This window comes from Carassius carassius, chromosome 44 (assembly GCF_963082965.1).
Source record: "Carassius carassius chromosome 44, fCarCar2.1, whole genome shotgun sequence".
NCBI lineage: Eukaryota > Metazoa > Chordata > Actinopteri > Cypriniformes > Cyprinidae > Carassius > Carassius carassius.
In genome coordinates, this window is record NC_081798.1 from 26,373,075 (window position 1) to 26,389,525 (window position 16,451).

The following is a 16,451-nucleotide window of genomic DNA, read 5'->3' on the forward strand; positions in this document are numbered from 1 at the left end:
ACAGCATTTATCTGAAATATGAATCTTTTGTAACATTATAAATGTCTTCATCATCACTTTTGAACAGTTAACAACATCCTTGCTAAATAAAAATATTAATTTCTATAATTTCCTTCCCAAAGAAAAACTAAAATTATACTGACTCCAAGCTTTTTTGTAAATAGTAAAAATATTTATACATTTTAATGCTTTTGCTTATCAAATAAATTCAGGCTTGGTGAACAGAAGATAATTCTTTAAAAAGATTCAAAATCTTACTGTTTCAAATAGATGTAGATATATAGATGATGATATATTGAATGTGTCGAGCATTATATTTGTGTCGAGTGTTACTCTATTAATCTGAGAGCCTTTCATTAGTCTGTGGAGATCAGTGTGATGTTCAGAGTCCTGAAGTTTCAAGGGCGATCAGTCGCAGATCACATTTGTGCCACTTTACTTGGTGCTCCACACTTGCTGAACACAATATACGAAACATATACATATATACTTTTTAACCTTTGCATAAAATAATTTGATTTATTTGTGCATCTTCAGACCTGTAGTATTTGGTTTCAGGAATGCACACACCATTTTACTTGCAAAATATCTTCTTATTTCTCTGAATAACTTTTGCTCACATCACATGCTGGCGCCTCAGTCTCAAGAGGGCTTCTGATAGTAGCATGTGAGTAAGAGAGAGAGAGAGAGAGGGTAAGACAGGAGGACATTGTGTGGCGATGAGGCGCGTTATGTAACCTCAGCTTCTGCTCACATGCCAGCCAATGTGACTCCAGATATCTGCAGAAAAGTGGGACGGAGGTGAAGCGAGGGAGGAGCCGATGCTGCAGGGACAAACACAGACACACGTTGTACTCTAGCTGTACTGATGTGGTCATGGCCAGCGTTATGATGTCCCCATGAAGCCCTCTGCTCGTTGATTTTGCAGATGCTTTGCAGTGTGTGCTCTTTCACATGAGGTGAACTGGGAATGTGATGCTGTTGAGCTACAAAAAGGACAAAAGGCACCATTCATGAAACAAAAGCCGAGTGAATTTCTGTGGAAACCTTTCATGCAGCATTATTTCACACGCTCTGGCATTGAATTGCTTATACAAGTCCCGGGGAGCTCTGTACAGTAACGTGTGGTGAGTATTAACCAGCCTGGAGAAAGAGAGCCGGAGACTTTACTACAGGAGACGCAGCATGCTGGGATTTCATCAGAATGCACAGCTGCTTTTGAAAGGCCATCAGTGGAGAGAGATGTAAGATGCAGTTACAATATCAACCAGCAGGAGCTATCCAGAGCGTGTTCTCTAACATGTATAAAACACTAGAAGAGCATGTGCGCTTTCAGATGTACTTCACAATAACACAAAGAGACAGCACCAATGATTACTCACCTAGATAAAGACATTCATTACAGACCTGTTGTTTTTATTCACAGCTAGTTAGAAATACTACAGGCTAAACAGCCCATCCTTAACCTGCCATTTGTCTCTTGTTTTGGTAAACAGAATTACTATTTTTCTTCTGATTATTTTTTTTTTCTTACATTTTACTATCCTATTTTTCTTCCATTTTTACCATAACACCTGAACCAAACACACACACACACACGCACACACAAGTATTTCTTCTAGATTTATTTTACCAATTTGTTTTGAAAGGATGTTTCCTATATGTTTGCCATTTCTGTCTATTTTCCCATTTTGCCTTATTTAATAATAATAATAATAATAATAATAATAATAATAATAATAATAATGAAAGACTAATTTACATAGTTTAGGGATAAGATCTCAAGCATGTATTTTGCATCTTTAAGGTAGTACATGATATTAGAGTAATTAATTGCAACAGCACTGGTAATATTTTGCCAGAGAAGGCAGAGACACGGTGTAGCCAGCAGGTGTCAGCATTGCTTGAGTTATTTAGAGAGAGACTGAGAGAGAAGGAGTAGTTTATGCAAACATGAAAATTATTTTATATGTTTCTCTTCCTTGGAGTACCACAATGTCCGAGTGACTATTTCCCCTTTAATAAAAGTGTATGGGGATGAAAGCTGACGAGCCTAAAAAAATTAATAAAGCATAATTAAATTAGCTCATATGACAGCATGTTTCCTAACGTCTGTAATCAAATAAAAGCTTTACGTCAGGAACTGGCACAATTGTGACCCTGGACCACAAAACCAGTCGTAAGGGTCCATTTTTTTTTACAGTGTTTCTCAGTCACTTTTCTCACATTTCTCAAATCAGACATGAAATTCTCAAAACTGCTTGTACAACCTCCACTTCATCTAGTCATTTGTACACATCATAAAACCAGTTCCTCATTCTTTTGAACAAGTTGTGATTACGTTTGAACATTCATGCAATTGAGTTTAAACATTTATTGGCAGTTTCCTACATTATCAGTTGCTAATGTTACGTCGCTCAATGTATTATATAGTTTTCTGTGCAATAATCTTACCCCTCAAAACATCTAGTCTTTAGTTACATTTACATTTATTCATTTAGCAGACGCTTTTATCCAAAGCGACTTACAGATGAGGACAGTGGAAGCAATCAAAAACAACAAAAGAGCAATGATATATAAGTGCTATAACAAGTCTCAGTTAGGTTAACACAGTACACCTAGCATGGGATTTTAAATAATATAATATAAAGAAAACAGATAGAATAAAAAAAGAATAGAGCAAGCTAGTGTTAGAGGTCTTTACACACACACACACACACACACATATACAATTGCATGATTAATAAAAAGAAAATAGAATATAAAAAGATTAGAAAGGTAGTTAGATTTTTTTAAAGAATAGAATTAGAATAGTGAGTGTTAAAGTTAGAGGGTCAAATAAAGATGGAAGAGATGTGTTTTAAGCCGATTCTTGAAGATGGCTAAGGACTCAGCTGCTCGGATTGAGTTGGGGAGGTCATTCCACCAGGAGGGAACATTTAATTTAAAAGTCCGTAAAAGTGATTTTGTGCTTCTTTGGGATGGCACAATCAAGCGACGTTCACTTGCAGAACGCAAGCATCTAGAGGCACATAAGTCTGAAGTAACAAATTTAGGTAAATGGGTGCAGAGCCAGTGGTAGTTTTGTAGGCAAACATCAATGCCTTGAATTTTATGCGAGCAGCTATTGGTAGCCAGTGCAATTTGATAAACAGAGGTGTGATGTGTATTCTTTTCAGCTCATTAAAAATTAATCTTGCTGCCGCGTTCTGGATTAATTGTAAAGGTTTGATAGAGCTGGCTGAAAGACCTGCCAAGAGAGCATTGCAATAGTCCAGCCTGGACAGATCAAGAGCTTGAACAATGAGTTGTGCAGCATGATCCCAAAGAAAGAGCTTGATCTTCTTGATGTTAAATAAAGCAAATCTGCAGGATCGGACAGTTTTAGCAATGAGGTCTGAGAAAGTCAGCTGATCATTAATCATAAATCCAAGGCTTCTGGCTGTTTTTGAAGGAGTTATGGTTGATGTGCCTAACTTGATGTTGAAATTGTGATGAAATGATGGGTTTGCTGGAATCACAAGCAGTTCTGTATTGGCAAGGTTGAGTGGAAGGTGATGGTCCATCATTCAGGAAGAGATGTCAAGCTGAGATGCGAATAGCTACCGTCGGATCATCAGGATGGATTGAGAGGAAGAGTTGAGTGTCATCAGCATAGCAGTATAGTTTAGTTCATAGTTTATACTTTAGTTTATCATACAATGATTTTTTTTTTTTACACATTATTGTTAGACTTTCTGTAAATTTGGCATTAATTGTGCAAGTGAATCTTTACTAATGAAGAGAATGTAGATAAACCAATGATAAACCATTTCTCTGAAATAGCTCAAAGGTTCATCTCATGATCTATTTTTTATTTTCATCTCTGGGCCCATATTTACAGTTCAGCACAACATCAGTCTGTTGTGACCATACCTTTACAGTTTTTCCCAGTTGATAGTCCTGGACGAGGCTGGTGGGTTGAGACAACACTGATGGAGCTGCTTGGTGAGATCCTTCACCTGGGCGGCCAGGGTCTCCACGCGGCCCACAACTCCTCCTCGTGCTTGCCCAGCATCACCCCTTGGATCTCGACGGCCATCTGGATCGGATTCTCTCTTGCTGGATCCATAAGTGGCCAAATTATTCTGTTGCAAGGAAAGAGGACCAGAGAGAGCGGGGGGGGGGGGGGGGGGGGGGGGGGGGGGAAACACAGGAGCTTGTCAGAGAGTTCAAAGAGAAACGAAATAGGGAAAAAAACTGGAACCAAAACGTTCACTTGTTCAAAATAGAGAAACCAAAAATACGTCGACCGCCGAGGTGATATCAGTTTGGTGGACAGCTCCGCAGCCGCACAGAGGGGAAAACAGATCAATCCGTAGACAAGCAGTGGCAATACTTGTCAGTGGTACTCTCACTTCACTCTAGACCACACCGTAGGGACACGGGCACTGGCAGCCTGGAGGGGTAACGCTGGACACAGGCAGACACAAGGGTAAATGCCGAATAAACATCCAGCGAAGCAGCACTCCCCAACCAGACAGGACACGGACTAGGACACGACAGGGGAGAAAGACATTAGGCGTTCGTGAGAATAGTGGAAAAATCTGGCAAGGAAGGTGGGAAGGAGAAGGAAAGATGTAGGAGAGCTAATCTAGGGAGAAGGGGGAACAGGTGTGGAAGGCCAGGCGCAAAGAATAGGGCAAATGAGGAGCAGCTGAAGGAGATAGAGCAGAGGAAAAGGTGTGTGCGAAATGGGAGAGGGAGAGTGAATGAGGCCCTGTTTACACGATGGGAAAATGCAGATATTTCCCTGCGTTTTGGCCTGTCATTTACACGAAAACGCCGTTTTTATCCCTGAAAACGATTATTTCTAAAAACTCCGGCCAAAGTGGAGATTTCTGAAAACGCCGGTTATGTGTTGCCATGTCAACTGGGAGAAACGGGGTTTTAGGTTCTCAAACGTCACATTATGCGCCAGAAAATGCTTAACGTCATGTGAGCACCCTATGTTTAGAGTTTGTTTGGGTAACGTTACTGTTTGATCATGGATGCTGTTAAGGTGGTACTCATTTTTGGTCTGTTTGCATTTGCAAACACAACTGCTGTATTATAAACGAACCTCACGCCATGTCTGTGTTGTTTTGAAAGGAACAGGAAGTTGCTCGATTTTGAGGATTCTGATTGGCTTGCATGGCTTTATCCTTCTCCCGACACTGCCGCCCATAGGTCTGGCATAGTTATGATGGCGCTCGACGGCGTATTTATGCTGGTTGATGTAAACGACAACTTTTTTGAAAACGATGTTGTGTGCACAATGTTATTTTTGAAAACGGAGGGGGGGGGGGAATATTCGTTTCTCTAAATACCCGGCTATGTGTAAATGTGGCATGAATCTGTGAGAAATAAAAGGGAGGGAGAAGAAAAGTGTCACGACCATGACAATTTTAGTTTCATAAAACACTTTTTTTTGCAAAACACAACACACAGTTTTCTGTGTAACACACAAATCTAACAGGAATTAATATTATGGCAAATGTGTTTGAGATGTGTTTGTGATATTTTGAAAGCAGTGCTTCATTTTGCAAAAGATGAGAGGCATTTTACATTTTGTGTGCAATTCTTGGATTTGTGTGTAAAGTTTGAAAAAAAATAAGAAAGAAAGAAAAAACGAGGCAAAGTTTTGAAAATGGGTGGCCTAATTTTTGGCCTAAAAGAAATCAGTAGTTTTGACCTATACGATTTATTGTTGGCTATTGATACAAATATATATGTGCTACTTGTTGTTGGTTTTTTGTTTTTTTTGCCGAACACTTTGTCTTGGGTTGTAGCTCTCAAATCTCATTTGCACTATCGTACATTTAAATAAGGCACATTTAGAGCATGTTTGTGTGGTTTGACATCAATCATCACCAAGATGAAAAACAAATGATGTTTGATGTCCAAACTGGCAGAGCATGCTTGGATGAGCCAATTTTGACCATGCATATGGTGCACAGGAGGAATACTAACTTTAAACATACAACATGAGATTGAGTAAGTGCATATAAAAGTGCATCTAAAAAATAATCTATCTAACACCTTATAATAAGGAGTAGTTTAATTCAAGTGTGTTCCACCTGTGGTAACAATCACTTTAATGCACAGCCTCCATTGGCTGATTATGGTTTGTGGTTGCCAAGCAACAATGTCACACATTTCAGATTATGTCTGTTGTGTTCAAAAGTGTGCATTTATTTGACAGGGATCTAAATTAATTCTCAGGAAGAATACTGAACATTTGCTGGAATAAGATACTAAAAGATACTTTCCTCACCACGCTGTTGAAAGAATCCAAATGATGTCACTTCCTGGGTAGCACAATTTTATGCAAAAGAGGGCCAAAAGGACACATAACCAGGCTTTCTGGGTGATCATGCAGTCATAGAGAAAATACCAAACACTGTGAGAAGAGCATAAGCACTCTCAGACATTCAGGACAGAACAGACTGAACCAAGCTGTGTGGAGTCAAGGTCATTTGGGCTGCTAATAAAACACAAACAGCGCCTTTGATAGTGTCTGAATATCTCTGAATCATCTGTGTTTTGTTGCAAGCTGTGAAAACAGAGCTACAGTTCAATCTTCTGCACATTGTCTCGTGCACAATCATATCAGCCAATGACATAATACACGTCGCTAGATCCTATTTTAATCTCGATTTATCATGTAGTGGCCATTTCATTATGGATATAGCAGCATGAGTACTACAAAGCTCTTCATACTGTGCTTTATTTATCGGTTGTGTTTATTTATGAGGAAACTTCATCCTGCTGATATAAAGTCTATGAGAATTTGCAAGAAAGCACAATCTCACTAGAGAGGACCTCTAGGACGTTTCTATGCATGTAGTCATTAGCAACAGGTCAACAGACAGCAGCTTTTGTTGAGTACTGCATATCAGTGAAATATCACTGATCATTCTGAATGTATTTAAAGCATGTACTGTAGTTAAGGACATAATGTTTGCATGTGCATTCACAGTTTTGACAGGGTCAAATATAATAATTATAATTATGATTTTTTTTTTTTTTTTTTTTAGAAAAACAGCAAGTACACTCCATTAACTTTTTAATTTATTGTAATGTCATAATTTATTGTTACACTAGTGCTTTCTGTTTTCGGTTTAACAGATGAAGTCTGAGACAGTGACTCATCTCCGCAGCACCTGTATGTTTCCTACAGATTACATAATGGGAGAATATTTGTTTTCTGTTTGAATTGGTTCATTTAAAAGTTTCACTCTCCATAGATATATTTTTAAAAGGGGGGGGGGGGGGGGGTACAATGGTGTTTCTTGTATTCAGAGTTGTTCACAGTGTTAAAGAGATGGATTCTCATGCTAAACATGGCCAAGGTAAAATGAAAATCTTACTTCCGGGTTGTTACAAGTTTTGGCTGTTTTTTTTCGATCGTGGATCTAATGACGTAGACGAGAACGGAACTTAGAGTGGAACTTCTTATATGAGCATTTCTCCTGGAAAAGTGCGCCCACGCAAACATATTGACCGGAGGAGAGCGAGGCCGCGCACATCAACGCGCTTCAAAATCGTCAGCAGCGCTGCGTAGGATTTGTTCGAGAATGCCTCCAAATAAGTTAATTTTTGATTGTGAGGGAAAGTTTACCGTGTTCAGCTTCCCCAAGAACCCAGTGTTACATGAACAGTGGATCCAGTTTGTTTTTCCGATGCAGCAACCGAGTGTATCAAGTGCGTTTGTGTGTTCTGGTAATTTGAGTGACGAATGTTTTATAAACAAGGCCCAAGTCGACGCTGGATTTGCACATCATTTGCTATTAAAACATGGAGCCGTTCCTGTGATAAAAGACCCCATTCATGTAAGTACTGTATGAAATGAATGTTGAAAGCTGTTCTGTGAAAGCGGTGGTTGGTTGGTTATCTTGCTTGGGACTTGTGGCACAGAATGTTTTATAACTTCCTGTTGCCTTACTGAGGAATTCGGCTCGTGTTTCAACCACAGCCCTGATCGACTCTTTAATTTGTCTGGTTCGAGTCAGATCGGCTACAGTACAATTGCATCAGATTACTGTATTTTGTTGGAAATCAGCACAAGTGAATATATGTTATATAGAAAAAAACACGAAACATCAGTATTATAGCTCCGCCCACAGCAGGCCTCCAGGAGCTCGGCTTTTTCCGGAAAGAATCGGAAAGCTGTATTTTTCTTTTATAAATATGATAAAACTAAAGACTTTTTGGAGATATGAAGGATGCAGTGCTACTCTATAGGTACTCAAGATTAACATGAGATTAGGTGAAACTGTGTAAGCTATGTACCCTTTAACGTCTGTAATAAGGCAAGCATCCACTGAGTTTTGAAGTGACATGCTCAAGTTCACAGAGACGGCAGATAGCACATAATGTTTGCTTTAAATATTTTTTTTTTTAAAGCGGAACATTTCATTGCTATTCTGAGTGCACATAAACAGGCTTTTATTAGCAGAATAATCATGGCTGATAATAAGACATGCAAACATGAAAGAAAACCAAACTGGACGCGAGAACAGCTATATATTAAGGATATAATCAATCATTTGGATTTGGGATAATGCTCCAAACCAAACCAATTAGAAAAAAATGTTTCTTAAATGTTTATATTCCGAGGTAGACTGCTGGCAACAGCCATATTTTTGGATATTTCAGATTTGGTCTTAGTGACTTAGGAGTCCTCTTCACTACCCGTAACGTTTCACAGATTTAGGAGCTAATTTTAGTGCTAAAACGCTTTGTGAAATACTCAGAGCAAAAATGACCTTAGCTAGTTACACAAATAACCATCTTAAGGGTTTCTGAGTTGTCCAATCAATGCTGTGGATATGGCCAAGTAATTTCTTCTAAATCCAGCAGAACTGTGCAATCAGCACGCTGCCAAGTGATCTGAATTATATGTGTCTGCTAAATGACAGGTACCAAAGTTGGTATTTATAGGATGGTTTCTCAGAAAAATCTTGTACCTAAGGTTTTGCGGAGGATTCAGCTTGACGTCAGCAATCCTGCCAAAACCTAGAACCCTGACAAATAAAGGAAAAAACAAGGTCTGTGTCTTACATTATTCCTTGGCAGGTTTAAGTTCAGTATCAGTTACAAATTATCATTACTTATTATAAGGCCCTAAATGGTTTAGCTCCTGCGTACCTAACTCCCTAAGGTCACAAAACACTGGACTTCTGGTAGTTCCTAGGATAGCAAAGTCCACTAAAGGAGGTAGAGCTTTTCATATTTGGCTCCCAAACTCTGGAATAGCCTTCCTGATAATGTTCGGGGTTCAGACACACTGTCTCTGTTTAAATCTAGATTAAAAACACATCTCTTTCGCCAAGCATTCGAATATTGTATCTTAAATTGTGAGTGTAGTTGCATCTGATCAAATGTGCATCATTATTCTTTAGCTTGGGTTAAACTAATTTTACTTTGTTGGATCAGCAGCTATGCTAATGATGTCTCTGTTTGTTTCTCTGTTTCTGCTGGATCTTCATCCCGTGGTAACTAGGATTTACACAAGCTCCAGTCTGGATCCAGAACACCTGAGAAGAGATGATGCTGACCCTCAGAGGACCTCAGATGATGCTAACCCTGAATCAACAACAAAACAAAAAAATATTGCATCATATAATAATTGCTGGTAATAAAGTGACATACAGCCAAGTAGGACCCATACTCAGAAATTGTGCTCTGCATTTAACCCATCCAAAGTGCACACACACACTGTGAACACACACACTGTGAACACACAACCGGAGCAGTGGGCATCATTTATACTGCGGTGCCCAGGGAGCAGTTTTTTGGGGGTTTAGTGCCTTGCTCAAGGGCACCTAAGTCATGGTATTGCCGGCCCAAAACTCGAACCCACAACCTTAGGGTTAGGAGTCATACTCTCTAACCACTAGGCCACGACTTCCCCCCAAAATAATGTTCATCTGACTGACTACGTCTTCTATTAATTTTTCAGAAAAATCCTGTCATATGTGCACAAACTGACAGTCACCACTTATAAGCTACTACTAAATATTGTAGAAAATTAATTTTCTGTAAAGTTGATTTGTAATGATTTGCATCATAAAAAACGCTATACAAATAAACTTGAATTGAATACAAAGGGAAGGCTTCAGAACATGAAGAGTTTACAAAACCATAGTGAGCTGACTCACTGTCTACTGCAGCATCCTGAGATCATGAAGCCAGAATGACAAGTTTGTTTGTACTTAAAAATATGCCATCATTGCAATGACCTTTTCACAAAAAAAAAACTACTATTCAAACCATTCCCTTTATTTTTAATGTTAAATGTATATATTATGTGAACATGTTTTCATCTACTGTCTTTCATGCATGTTTTATAAGAGAAATGTACAGGTCATGGAAAGCAAAGTGCTTATTGCTAAAATCATGATATGATGTGTGACGCGTGGCCCAAGCACTCATCAGCGGCGCCCTAGAAACAGAGAGGAAACACCTGTGCACACTCAACACGGGCTGGCAGGCCACCTGTAGCTCGCTAGAGCCCTGCTACAAAAGCCACCGCATGACACACACTGGGGAGACACATCTCCAGAAGACTCCACGCTAATGGAGCTTTTCTCTTCAAGAAAGCAGTGTGTGACCGGCCAGCCCCAGTCCCAACCTCAGCCCCAAACCCAGCCCCAGCCTCAGCCCCAGCCCCAACCCCAGCCTCAGCACCAGCCCCAGCACTAGCCCCAGCCCCAGCCCCAGCACTAGCCCCAGCCCCAGCCCCAGCCCCAGCACCAGCCCCAGCCCCAGCACCAGCACTAGCCCCAGCCCCAGCCCCAGCACTAGCCCCAGCCCCAGCACCAGCCCCAGCCTCAGCACCAGCCCCAGCCTCAGCACCAGCCCCAGCACTAGCCCAAGCACCAGCCCCAGCCTCAGCACCAGCCCCAGCACTAGCCCCAGCCCCAGCCCCAGCACTAGCCCCAGCCCCAGCACCAGCCCCAGCCCCAGCCCCAGCCCCAGCACTAGCCCCAGCCCCAGCCCCAGCCCCAGCACTAGCCCCAGCCCCAGCACTAGCCCCAGCCCCAGCACCAGCACTAGCCCCAGCCCCAGCACCAGCCCCAGCCCCAGCACCAGCCCCAGCCTCAGCCTCAGCCCCAGCACTAGCACCAGCACCAGCCCCAGCCTCAGCACCAGCCCCAGCACTAGCCCAAGCCCCAGCACTAGCCCCAGCCCCAGCACCAGCCCCAGCCCCAGCCTCAGCACCAGCCCCAGCACTAGCCCAAGCACCAGCCCCAGCCTCAGCACCAGCCCCAGCACTAGCCCCAGCCCCAGCCCCAGCACTAGCCCCAGCCCCAGCACCAGCCCCAGCCCCAGCCCCAGCCCCAGCACCAGCCCCAGCACCAGCCCCAGCCTCAGCCCCAGCACTAGCACCAGCACCAGCCCCAGCCTCAGCACCAGCCCCAGCACTAGCCCAAGCACCAGCCCCAGCCTCAGCACCAGCCCCAGCACTAGCCCCAGCCCCAGCACTAGCCCCAGCCCCAGCACCAGCCCCAGCCCCAGCCTCAGCACCAGCCCCAGCACTAGCCCAAGCACCAGCCCCAGCCTCAGCACCAGCCCCAGCACTAGCCCCAGCCCCAGCCCCAGCACTAGCCCCAGCCTCAGCCCCAGCACTAGCCCCAGCCCCAGCCCCAGCCCCAGCACTAGCCCCAGCACCAGCCCCAGCACTAGCCCAAGCACCAGCCCAAGCACCAGCCCCAGCACTAGCCCCAGCCCCAGCACTAGCCCCAGCACCAGCACCAGCACCAGCACTAGCCCCAGCACCAGCCCCAGCACTAGCCCAAGCACCAGCCCCAGCCCCAGCACTAGCCCCAGCACCAGCCCCAGCCCCAGCACTAGCCCAAGCACCAGCCCCAGCCCCAGCACTAGCCCCAGCACCAGCATGTAAGCTATTGTCATATACTGGTATGACGAAATACCATGATATAAACGTACAATTATCATACCATGTACACTTGCTTATCTACGGTATTGGGAGAAAATAACAGACAGAATCTCACCTGCGCCTAAGCAACACCTTTCCACTTAACTGTTCTCTTGCTTCACCCACATGTACAGCAGAGACTGAGGCCGTTATCTCTAATCTCTATCCCACGTCGAAATGAGTTCAAACTGGCACTATTATGGGAATACCTCTTATATAGAACAGACGAATGCTTATTTGTCCTCAAGGGTAGACACAGTTTGCAAAAACTGTGGTGAGAAAGTGACTGCAAAATGAGGAAACGTATTGAACCTGTTTACTTATTCAGAATATCATCCCTCTCTGCAGATACAGCTATGTCTCATACTAAAGTATGCGCCGGCGTGGCTTAAAGTGCCAGGTTTAACTGTGCCTGCTGTCTCACTATCTGAGGACATGAACCCAAACACTAAGAGCCTCACTGAGAGAACAATTACAGTTTTTTTACAATTGCTATGACCGATTTTTCAATACCTTTAACAAGTTTCCTAAACCCTTAACACAGTTAGCACAACATCCGTCTTTGTATGCTATACGACTAACACATTTCTTGTTGCTTTGATACAAAATGCATAGTTAACACCAATTTAAAATGCTTGAACTTCTACACACAAGCTCAATCAAGACCAAAACTATGTAATTTACAGTCAAATTTACAAATGCTTTCACACTGTATGTCAGAACAGATAACATCATGTTCTAAGACTAACTTACAAATGTAGAAGTTTGAGCAGATTAGATCACATTTATTTACTTTTTATTCTACTGTGGCTTTTTCTGTTCTGGAAATTTAATATTTTCACAATGACAAATTATAAATACAGTTTTTCTCAGTTGCGTTGGTACTTTTATTGAATCATTCTTGACATTTGCAAAACAGTAAATTCATTTCTCAAAATAACTCGTACAAATAGCAAAACACCATGGATGACCTGCAAAAGCCAGTCTCTTGCTCAAAATCCTTAGTTCATCTCTCAAAATTAAATATCTGTGTCAATGAACATGTCAGTGTTTTAACTAGTAAAAAGGGTAACTGTGAATCTTATCTGGTCTCTTTCAATCAATGCATTACTTACAGTAGTGTGTACATTTGTACTTTTGAAATGGATACATGGCATGCATAAGAAGTGCAGCCTAACTGTCATCCAAACTGTTGTCATAGCTTATATTAGGTAACTGTTACAGTATATTGACAACATGACTTAGCATTTTGATTAACTTGTTTGTGAACAACGACACAAGGACTTTTCGTTCTGATGGCACTGATACGTTGAGAAATGGGAGAATGTGCTTGATAAAGTTTAGTAAAACTTATTAAACATTATTTATAAATCATTATTTCATGTGAATGATAATGCTTATACTGTATCATTATACATGTATCATTGTTTTATTAAACTTTCAGTTTATATGACCATGCAATTCTTGAAAATCTACAAATTACTTTTAACAGTTATTTAACGATTAAAAGCTTTTGTTAATGCACAACACTTTTGCTGCTATTGATGTGGGATTAGGTAAGGTTAGAGACAGGTTGATATGGGTAGGTTTATGGGTTGGTTAATATTAGGTTAGGGATAGGTCAGTTTGATTCCAGTGGATTCAGTTTGCATCGGCTCTGATTCTGGAGAGCTGGTAGGCTCTAGTTAGTGGAAAACAAGGCACTGATGCTGGGAGTTATCCTCACACCCATGAGGTGAGGACCCATACAATGGGAGACTTGGATGGCTAGTTGCATGAATCTCTTGAGGCAGATGGTATCATTGCATGCAGTGAGATTCAGACGAAACTTCAAATCATATTCTGACACAGACATCATCTCTTGGTGCATATAGTACAACTGGTCACTGATGGAAAAGTCACCAATGGGCTACAAAGGTGTCTAGAGACTGTGTTACCAGTCCTAACTGCTACTAAACCATCTGGGCCACACTGCAGTGATTTTTTCCATTAGTAAAGAGATTATAAAGGAGATTTTTGCTGTCTTTGCAAGAGAAAATTGTAGCAATTTCAATGCTTTCCTCCACCAAATTAGAGTAGGGCACTGGGTTAGCCATTTGACTGGAAACATACTCCATAAAAGGAGTGGGGACTGGTGCAGAGACCGGTGTGGTGATGACTGGAGTGGTGAGGGTGCGGGAATCATTAAGTAGGGCAACACTTTATTTTGATTGTCCACATTAGACCTTCTTCTAACAACTTTGCAACTTGATGGGTATCTAACATAGTGACAATGAGAAAGTTTGCAAGTACAGTTAACTTATTCTACTAACCCTAAACCTAACCTAAAGTCTAATATGAGAGTTAGTAGACATGCAGTTACAAATTAATGAGAATTAGTTGACATGTAGTTGCAAAGTTACTTCTAGTTAGTTGAATGTCTAAAGTGGACTGTCAAAATAAAGTATAAGCAGAAGGAGTACTAGTCATTGACCAGATGCTGACTGAGTGCTCAGTGCAAACATAAAATATTGCTGTTGATGTGTGTGGTGATTGATGACAGATGTTGATGATTAGAAGGGGAATGTGCTTGCAGTGAGGGAGTGCTGGTGGAGCCCGGCGAACCTGTGACAAGTGCATCATTATATTTAATAATTACTTGTATTGTATTAGAAATATGGTAACTGTATGAGTACAGCTGAATGTACTGAGAAGCATATATGAAAAATTAAATTGTACTCAAGTGGCCTACATACTAAAAGACCCTTAAGTGCATTTTTCCATCACTTTTTCATTAAGCTTCTGTAATTTTTTTTATTTATTTTTTAAATGTGATACTTTTATGGTTTGACGTACACTACGCATTCACAATCTTTACAATTCGGGTCACTTTTTCTTTTATTTTTTTTTAACGGGGTATAAATCCTAGTTTATTTACATGATGATAAAATCTTCATTTTTTGTTTAACTACCCTGTTAATTAGATTATTTAGATCTAGAATTGTAGAAGAAGAGATTAATAATTCTTATTCTTTTTTTGGTGTCTGCTTTTCTTTGCAACTCTTTTAATCGTGACTTTTCTCTGTGCCGGCATTGGACTACGGCTAGTTACATACGGAGTCATGTCATTATTTCATTCCATTTTATTCATGCAATTTCCTATTAACAGAATAAGAGAATGGCTTCCTGTGGGGAAAAGGTTTCTTTCCCTGTGTGAAATCTATTCTGGTTTCAATTAGATTTTGTGAGTCTGCACAAGAAGTACTCTACTACACAGCTGTTGTGTGCATTTTACACCTCAGAATATGACCTGTTCATTTCTCAATTTCATTTCCCATATCTGCTTGGAAACTCTGCTTATTTTAGTCAGGACTGATGCCATCAAAGATACTTTGAATACATTGTAGATTGGCCTTATGGTTCTGCAAAAACTCCCATCCATACAGCCATGCAGTCATATAACCCCCAGTTAAACTGAAAAAATAAAATCATATGCTGCATCACAATGTGCCAACCTATACTACATCCTTTAAGTATGTACTCTTTTTGTAAAGAAAAAGTACTCCCTTTTGAGTGTGTAATAGAAGAGCAGGCAAGATTTGGGACATACTATCATGTCATACAATTGTGTCATATAATTGCATTTCTCAAACATCTGCTAATTATAGACAATATTTGTATATGACATTTTTGCCTTTGTTTTTTTCTCCCAAGGTGAGGAGTTAGAGGTGGGTGCAGGATTCGCCAGGCTTGCAGGCTCTGTTTTCAGTGTGGTAATCGGGGCCATGGACGGCTGCAATGTTAGAATAAAGTCCCCATCAGTCAACACTGCCTGTTACTTGAACCTTTTGTTACCTAAAACACAGTGGAATTTATTTTTAAAAAAAGTGAAGATAAAAAATGTACCCACCTAATGGCCGGTGCATCCTAGGAGATTGGGGGTTATCTCTGCCTAACATGCATTATGAGCCCCTATCGTGAACTTGTTGAAGCTCGATACAACGGGCATCACTCCAGGGAAAGGTGCATTGTTAAAGGCAAGCTGGAGGTTTTTTTTTTTAAAAGCTCTGGAGGTGAATCCCAACTTTGTTCCCACTGTTGTGACATGCTGTGTCATCCTTCACAACATGCTTTGCCAATGGTGACATAATTGAAGCTAAAGATGTGATCACCGATGATGATGTCACCAACCATGAAGAGAATGCAGAACCTTAAGAGGTGATTTGTGGTGATGCCATGAGGAGCCGTCTGGCAGCAGCAGTTTATAGCAGTTCAGGAATTATTAGTTTATTACTAATATTTTAAGCCATTAGTCGACTAATAGCATGATTGCACACTTAATTTAATTAAATATATACTGGGGGTGGGCAACTAAGCCATAATGAGCTTTTAATATATAGTTTTTTCTGTGCTCAAGCACACACAATGTTTGCAGCAATACACCGTTAAAAGTAATGACTATTTGTTGGGAAAAATGGCAAGGAGATTTTTTTTTTTAAGCGATTTT